This window comes from Spinacia oleracea, chromosome 3 (genome assembly GCF_020520425.1).
Source record: "Spinacia oleracea cultivar Varoflay chromosome 3, BTI_SOV_V1, whole genome shotgun sequence".
Taxonomy (NCBI): domain Eukaryota; kingdom Viridiplantae; phylum Streptophyta; class Magnoliopsida; order Caryophyllales; family Amaranthaceae; genus Spinacia; species Spinacia oleracea.
The window spans coordinates 47,824,419-47,832,682 of NC_079489.1; the positions used below are offsets into that span (position 1 = coordinate 47,824,419).

The 8,264-nt window shown below is 39.0% G+C and overlaps 1 non-coding gene across 1 annotated transcript; it reads right to left on the minus strand.

The window, feature by feature from the left end:
• Positions 1-7,843: 7,843 nt before the first annotated feature.
• On the minus strand, positions 7,844-7,949 carry LOC130471043 (small nucleolar RNA R71). Its single transcript, XR_008931737.1, has one exon. It is a non-coding gene; the product is annotated as a small nucleolar RNA R71 (small nucleolar RNA).
• Positions 7,950-8,264: the final 315 nt, after the last annotated feature.

Sequence of the window (8,264 nt, forward strand, 5' to 3'; positions counted from 1 at the left end):
GATTTTGTTAAGGCTTGTGAAGGTATGAATAATTTATGTTTAGGGAAGTCTGCAGCTATAGGAAAAGGTAAGACATGGTAATTAAAGAAGGTAGTGGGCTAAATTAAGGCAGAAGGAAGGCGTAAAAGCTTGATAAGGAAATCTTCAATAGGAAAAAACACTCTCTTCTCTGGCTCCAGGGGAAAGCAACTCAATGGTGTTAGGTGTGACTGGTTCTGGCTCAAACTTCATGGGGTTAATAAGCTCTCCGGAAGCTGGAGAGTTCAAGAGAAAGAATATTCAGTTGAAGTACCATGGCAGAGGTGAGCAACACTATGTGTTAGAACAGGGCGAGGATTCTATCCCTTTCCTATCTTCTGATGACAAAGGTGTGGTGGTTGGCCTAGCATAGCCCCCAAATAAATTATGAAGATCATGGCGTGGAATTGCAGGGGACTCAATGAATCTACCTTCCCTATTTTTCCATATATCAGTTGGTTAGCTTCGTCTAATAACTTAGATGTTTTATTCCTTAGTGAGACTAAATGTAGCTATAACAATCTGAAGCCCCGCTTTGTGTCTTGGGGATTCTCGGAGTGTAGTGGAATAGATGATGTAGTAAGTAGTGGTGGGTTGGCTGTTGGTTGGTCTAGTAAAGTAGAAGTGTCCATCTTGTTTAAGGACATGAACTATGTGTTCTGTAATATTACAAATGAAGTGAAAGTTTCTTTCTACGTTCTTTTTGTTTATGGTTCCCATATCTAGTTGAGAGGGAAGAAGTTTGGAGCACTCTTAGAGCCATAATCTAGGCTCACCCTGGCATGATGGTCACCTTGGGTGACTATAATCAAATTGAATTTGCAGACCAAAAACTCGGGGGAAACTCTGTAATCCCAGGAGCACATAACTTTTCAAAGTGGAAAGTTGATTGTGGTCTGATGGAACTCCCTTACCATGGAGCACATTTTACATGGACTAACGATCGAGAAGGAGGTAACTCAATTTTTGAACGGCTGGATAGAGCTTATTGCTCCTCTTGATGGCGAGATAAATTCCTTGAAGAATCTCTCTGGAACCTGCCTATATTTTTATCAGATCATGGTCCGATTGTGTTAGTATGTCACCCTAGTATCAGCAAAAGAAAGAGACCGTACAAGTTTGAGTCGTGGTGCCTCGAGAATGAACAGCCGAACGAACTGATAAAGGAAAGATGGGGGCTGAGTCCAATGCCTCCCCTATGTTTGTTTTGCAAAAGAAATTAAGCACCACACTTAGAATCTACAAAAAAATGGTACTTAGGTTATAGAGAGGAGGCGAGTCTCAACTGTAAAAATATATAATCTGAGTTATTGGAGCAGCAAGAGAACTTGTTCTCTTTGGACCATGTCAATAAAATTAAAAAAGGAATATCAAAAGCATGTGAAGAATCTACTTTGAAATACATGTACTGGAAACAAAGAGCAAGAACGAAATGGGATAGTCTGGGTGATAAAGGTACTTTTTTTTTTTTATAAGTGTGCTCAATCAAGGAAGTGTCAGAATGAGATCAAGGTGATTCAAGATGATAATGGGGTCTGGTTGCTGACGGAACAGCCATCAAATCGCTCTTCTCCTTATATTTTCAGAAGCTCTTCAACCCCACCATAGTACCCATGCATGGAGGAGTTTAATGAAAACTGGCATAATTGAGCTCCCACCCTACCTTGATTATCAACTAAGCACCTTAACATTTCTAATGAGTCTTTTTTTGTGCAGGAGATACGGAAAACGACATTTAGCATGAAGGGACATAAATCCCCTAGCCCGGATGGTGTCCTCCTATGCTTCGGGGAGGAGTTGGTCAGTGAAGTAGAAAGCTTCTTTGCGGGTGGTCACTTGTTGCTGGAGATGAATGAAAATTTTATCACAATCATACCAAAAGTGGATCGGCCTGATAAAGTCACGAAATTCAGACCCATAAGTCTATGTAACACGTCATACAAGATCATTTCGAAGTGCCTAGTTCGAAGACTACGAAGAATCATGGGGGACTTGATAAGTGAGTCTCAAAATGCCTTCATCTCGGGAAGGTCAATCTCTGATAATTGCCTAGCTGCACATGAAATGCTGATTATTTTGAAGAAAAAAGGCACTACGGAGAATGCATCCATATTTAATGTGGACCTAAACAAGGCCTATGATCGCATCAGTTAGGCTTACTTGGAAAGAACTCTTCGGAACATGCTCTTCCCGGAAAGATGGGTTCAATGGATAATGCAATGCGTTTCCATTTTCTCCTATAAAGTCCAAGTTAATGGTGAGCCAACGGAAAAATAACACCAAAAGCGGGGCTCCGCCAAGGGGACCCTCTATCCCCCTACCTATTTATTCTTTGTATGGAGGGTCTTTCCCGCAAGATTTCTAGCCTCCAAGGCTCCAACAGTCAGGAGCACTTGAACGAATTTGTGTGGCAAGGAATGCGCCTAGAGTTAATCATCTTTTCTTCGCCAATGATGCATTATTCTTCATCAAATCTTCCGTGGAGAGTTTTGATATTGTGAAAGATAATAAGGCCAAATTTTGACGTGGTATGCCTGGATGTAGGGGGATTGACTAGTGCTTGCCCTTATTTCACTTTGCTTGATGCTCGAATCTTTCACTCGGTTTAGGACATTAGTTAGCGTGTACTCATTTATTTGATTAGTAATATTAGTGTTCTTCTATACTTGTTCCATAATAAAGCCCATCTTGAATTTTGTAGTTTAATTTCTTTTCTTCTCTTTTCTTTTCTTCTTCTTTTCTTTCTTTCTTTTCTTGGTTTGTGTTTTCCATTTTAGTCTTGCCTTGATTAGATTTGCTAGATTTTGATTTTGGTAAATTTTTAGAATCTGATAAGTTGCTCATTCTTCCTTAGTTGAGTTTAGTTTGCTAGAGACTAGCAAACGCTTAGCTTGGGGGAGTTTGATGAGCGACATTTATGTCGCTCTTAGCTTAGGATTTTATGTTAGTTTTTATGCTTTTTTATAGTTTTTATAGCTTTTTGTGTGAGATTTATAAGTTTTGTTCCATCTTGTGCTTTATAGGTGATCTTGATGAAAAATGATGGAAAACAAGTGAATTTGAGCCAAAACAGGGCTTGTGCGGTCGAGTGGCGTTTTGTGCGCCCGAACAGGTAGTGCAAATGGAGTTCATGGAATTTCCAGTTTTGTGCGATCGAATGCCCTCTGTTGTTCGGTCGCACATAATGGATTACTGAGACAGAATGCCCCAAAATTGGAAAACGACCGCACAAGGCCTTATGTTCGACAGCACAGCATTTGTTCGACCGCACAACATTTTGAGTTCGACCGCACAAAAGTTGTGCGCCCGATTAGTTCTTCTTGTTCGACCAAATAGAGCTGCAAAGAGACTTGAGCCAAAGAACCCCATTCGACCGAACAGGATTTTACGTTCGGTCACACAGGACGAAGGAAATGATCTTCGCTGTCTTCGCTCGCACAGGACTGCATTTGGTCGAACAAAGTCATTTACGTTCGGTCGCACAGTGGGTACGTGCGACCGAATCGCTGCGCGGGCTGCTATTTTTCGAACTTTGGCTTCTATTTGAGGAAACTTATAAATAGATTTTTCAATTTATTTTGTGGAGAGTAGAATTTTAGTTGATAATTGGAGATTCTAAAAGTAGATTTTCAGCAATTCTAGAGAGAGAAACTCTCCTCCATTCAAGCTTCAATTTGTAATCCTTCTTAACTCTTCTTCAATTTTGCAATTTAATTCTTAGTTTCTTAATTCTTGCTCTTGCTTTGTTGTTGATTGTTCTTCAATTCCTTAATTTCTTAATTTCTTGAATTCTTGATTTCATTGGTTGAAGTTACTTTGATTTTCAATTTGTGATTTGATTGTGCAATTGAACTCTTAATTCTCGTCTCCTACTCCTTCAATATCATGCTTGCTAGCTTATTCTTAATGGATTGCTTGATTTCTAGAATGATTAGTGAGTAGAACTAGGTTAGGGAAAGGGGAGAATCTAGGGGCTTAATTAGGGGAAATTGATGATTGATTGTTGATTGATTCATGTGATTAAATATGATTTGATGATAGGACATCCATGTTAATTGATTGGTAGTTGCAAATGCTATTCGATTAGAGTCACGTGGAACCATAGGATAGGTTTGGAAAGAGATTGTGGGCCTATCTTGTGTGATCAAATGGCGGTGCCTATTATATGCTAGTTAGTTTAATCTAGGATTAGGCGAAAGCTCTTCCGTGGATTAGACGCTTATCGTTCCCTATCCGAGAGATGGCGGGTTCGTCTTTAGATGCCATTTGCCTAATCACCATTTCGTTGCATGATCACCATTGCTAAATAGTTGAATTCATTTCCCCCGGTTTCCCTAGCCTATCCCCGACTCCCTAATGTTTCCCTTTCTTGATTCAATTTAGCATAATTCTTCGTTTTTAGATTCTTAAAAGTAACAATTCAAAACCAAATCCTTGTTCGAACTAGATTGACTTTAAAACTCATTAACCACCGTTTCTTTGGGACGATCCCTTTGCTTACCGCTAGCCGGTAGTTGAGTGGTTTTATAAATATTGTTTGTATAGGTTGTTTTCTATCAACGACAGAAAATACACCTATCAAAATGGCGCCGTTGCCGGGGAGCGGTTGTTGTTTTTGAGTTTTAGTTGAGACTAGTTCATCATTAGATAATACAAAAACATTGCAATTTCGCTTAGCTTTCTTTTTCCTTGGCATTGCTCATGGTTTTTCTTGAGTTTGTATGCTTGTTAGGGGGCGTGCTCGTCAAAGGATCCTCCATCCTCTTGACCTTGAATTGGAGAGGACACTTAGGAGACAAAGGCGTGTACGGTCTAGCTCATCAAGCAGTAACAGATTCGCATCGTTGAGTGTTGGTGAGGAACAACAAGAGAGTGAGCAAGTGTTTGAGAACATGGCGCTCCCGGTTAAGAACTTGGGGATACCGGGGGCATTCGAAGATACATGTGGTATTCAAGCCCCAACAACGGGTGCCAACAACTTTGAGATCAAGCCCGCCTTGATCAATTTGGTGCAAATCCACCCCTTTTGTGGGAAGAGTAATGAATCACCTCACGAACATCTCAAACAGTTCGAGCACTATTGTGACACAATCAAGCACAATGGTGTCACATCGGATTATGTGAGGTTGACATTGTTTCGGTTCTCTCTACTTGGGCGAGCAAGTGATTGGCTTGACAAGGAGGTCAAGCCCAACTCACTTCGCACTTGGACCGAAGTGACAAGTGCATTCTTAAACAAGTTCTACTCGCATGGGAAGACGGCGGAGTGTAATACCCCAAATTTTTAAAACTCGATTAATTATGCTTAAGTATTTTTATCATTTTAAATCCTAAATTCAAACTTTATTTTAATTAACGAAGTTTTATTTCGCTTGAATTTTTAATTTAAATTTCATATTCACAAGCTTAATCTTAATATTTTCGGATTCTAAATAATTTCGAAACGTTCTTATCTTTATTCGAAAACTAAACCTATTTTACAAAAGTTTTATTTCACGATTTATTTATTTTTCAGATTATATTAATCTCGTATTTTCGAGAATAATTACGTTTTAAATATTTCGTACGTTTTCGTTAACGACTTATTCGGAAAATAAATTCAATTACTTGCACTTTATAAAATTATTTTCGGAAATTAATTTAGCCAAATCATTATTTTAATAGTAATTAAATTCTGAAAATTAGCTCAAAATTACGAAATTACCCTTATTAACACCTAAATGAAACAAATCAGTTTCTCTTCTTTCTCTTCTTCTTCCTCACGCCACTTTGGCCATGGAAGTCAAAACCTTCACTTTCTACTTGTCACCACCACAAGGCAACTCAATCTACTTGTCACCACCATAATGCAACTCAAGACTTACTCATCAAACCTATGTGAATATCTGGAAATCTAAACTAGAATAGCTCATCTTAATCATCACTTTCATTGATTCAATTTCTTCCACTTGTCACAATCAAGCTGAGTTGTTGCATTCATGGAGCCCCATGACAACTATAAATAGCTGCTCAATCATCCCAAATGAACCACAAATCAGATTAACCACCAATTTATAATTCACCATTGAAATTCATTTAAAATAAATTCAAGATTTTAGAACACCATAACCACCACCACCGTGACTGCCGCCAGCCGCCACCACCACTGCCTTATTTCTCCGGCAACCCTAACAACCCGCACCACCACCCTTCGCCGTCCCTTTTCCCCCGCGCCCAACCTCCCCTTCGTCGTCCCTCTCCTCTGCGCCCAACTCCCTCCGCCTCTCTCTTCCATGAAGCCACTCCAGTCGACACCGCACCTCCCTGCCACCACCATCACCAGCGCATTGCGCCGCCCAGAACCACCCAGCCGCCGCCCTCCATCTTTTCTCCCTCCGCTGCTTCACCCTCCTGTTTCTCTCCTTCGTGCCTGCTCTGTCTTGTGCGTGAAACCAAGTTCCAACTTTGGAACTTTGGTTTGCTTAATAACTCAAAGTAAGCCCAAATCCTACTTAGGCCCAATTCTTCTTATTAAAATTTCTGATTTTTGCTATTTCATTCCAATGAGTATTATTTGATGCAATTAAATTTAAGAACTATCTAGCATTATTATTATTTTTAAATTTAAACTACTAACACATGTATTCCCTTAAAACTTGAATTTGATAATAAACTTTATTTAATTAATTTATGAATTTATCAATTAAAACTTATTTAGAAATATTGATTTTACAATATTTATCTTTTTAATATTAATTAAATAATTTAATCTTTTGAAAGAATTCGGACTCGGAGCTCAGGACGAACGAACCAAGGAAAAAGGCCTGTCAAATCGTGGAATTGAGGTAACGGCTATTGCTAGTACCCGCAATTCCCTTATAAATGCGTTTATGAAAATACAATGTTATGATTTATTTATGAATTGAATGCTTTGACATGTTTTATGAATTGCGGGAAATGAAATGTGATTTGATTGAATTATTTATTATAATATGATTGATTGAAATTCTTATAAAACGATCTTTATAAGAAACCATGAATGAAATGATGTCTCTATAATGCCAGGAAAGAAATGATATTTTATGGATCCCAGGATCTAAATGATGTTTTATCATGATCTCATGATCTAAAGGAATTATGTTACTTCTACTGAAGTAAAAAGGCTAAAATGTAAAATTAAACGAAACATGATAAATGAAAGTGAAATTCCTAGTCCGTTTGGCAGTATATGTTCACAGGTTACGATTCTCGGTCATGCATGTACCCATGGGGCATCCGCCCATTGAGCCAAGGCTCTCATGTTTTCGGGCCAAAGCCCCATGTTTTATGGACAGCGGTCCATCGTGGAAGACGTTCCACCATGTCATACTTGCCACGACTAGCATGTGCACCCTAAAGTTGAAAATGAATTAAATAAAGGATTTTATAAAATGTTTTACGTTATTCTATTCTCCCTGTGTTATTAAATAAAATGAAATGAAATGAATTTACGTTGCTAGAATAGTTCGTTACTGAGTCTTCGGCTCACCGTTATTTTGTTTTCTGTTTTAGGTACCGCTGGGAACGATGGGAACGAGTAGTGGCGAGGATTTCACTTTAATAATTCCCACCTAGTCTATGCCTTGAGTTTTAATAGTTTAATTAAAGACTTTTAGTAATTTATGCACCTTTATTTTGGTAATATTAAAGATTATTATATTAATTTTTGGGATTTAATATCTTATGATTGATGGTTGCCTTGTAATTCCCAAGAGGGAGTTACGGCAGGTAATGCCCCGACCAATTAGGTTAATTCCGCTGCTAATTATGCTTTAATAATGTAATTAGAGGTCGGGGTGTTACACGGAGTGTCGCCACAAGATCCAATCCTTTGAGCAAAAGCGAGATGAGTCACTCTTCGAAGCTTGGGATCGTTTCAAGGAGTACCAAAGGGAATGCCCACACCACGTGATTCCTAAATGGTTGTTGCTCCAAACATTTTACTTGGGGTTGAGTCCAAGTTCGAAGACAAGTCTTGATGCGGGCGCGGGAGGCCCCATTATGAATAAAACTGAGGATCAAATAGAGGAAATCATTGAGGATGTAGTTCAAAACTACCAATCTTGGCATGTAGGCACAAGGAATTATGATGGGAAAGGTAGAAGTTAAGATGGTAAGGGGTCGGTGTACGCCATAGACCAAGCACGGATGATAGAGAAGCTTACCTCACGCTTGGAGAAGCTCGAAAATACACCAAGACAATCGCCATCACCGTCTACAATCCCTCC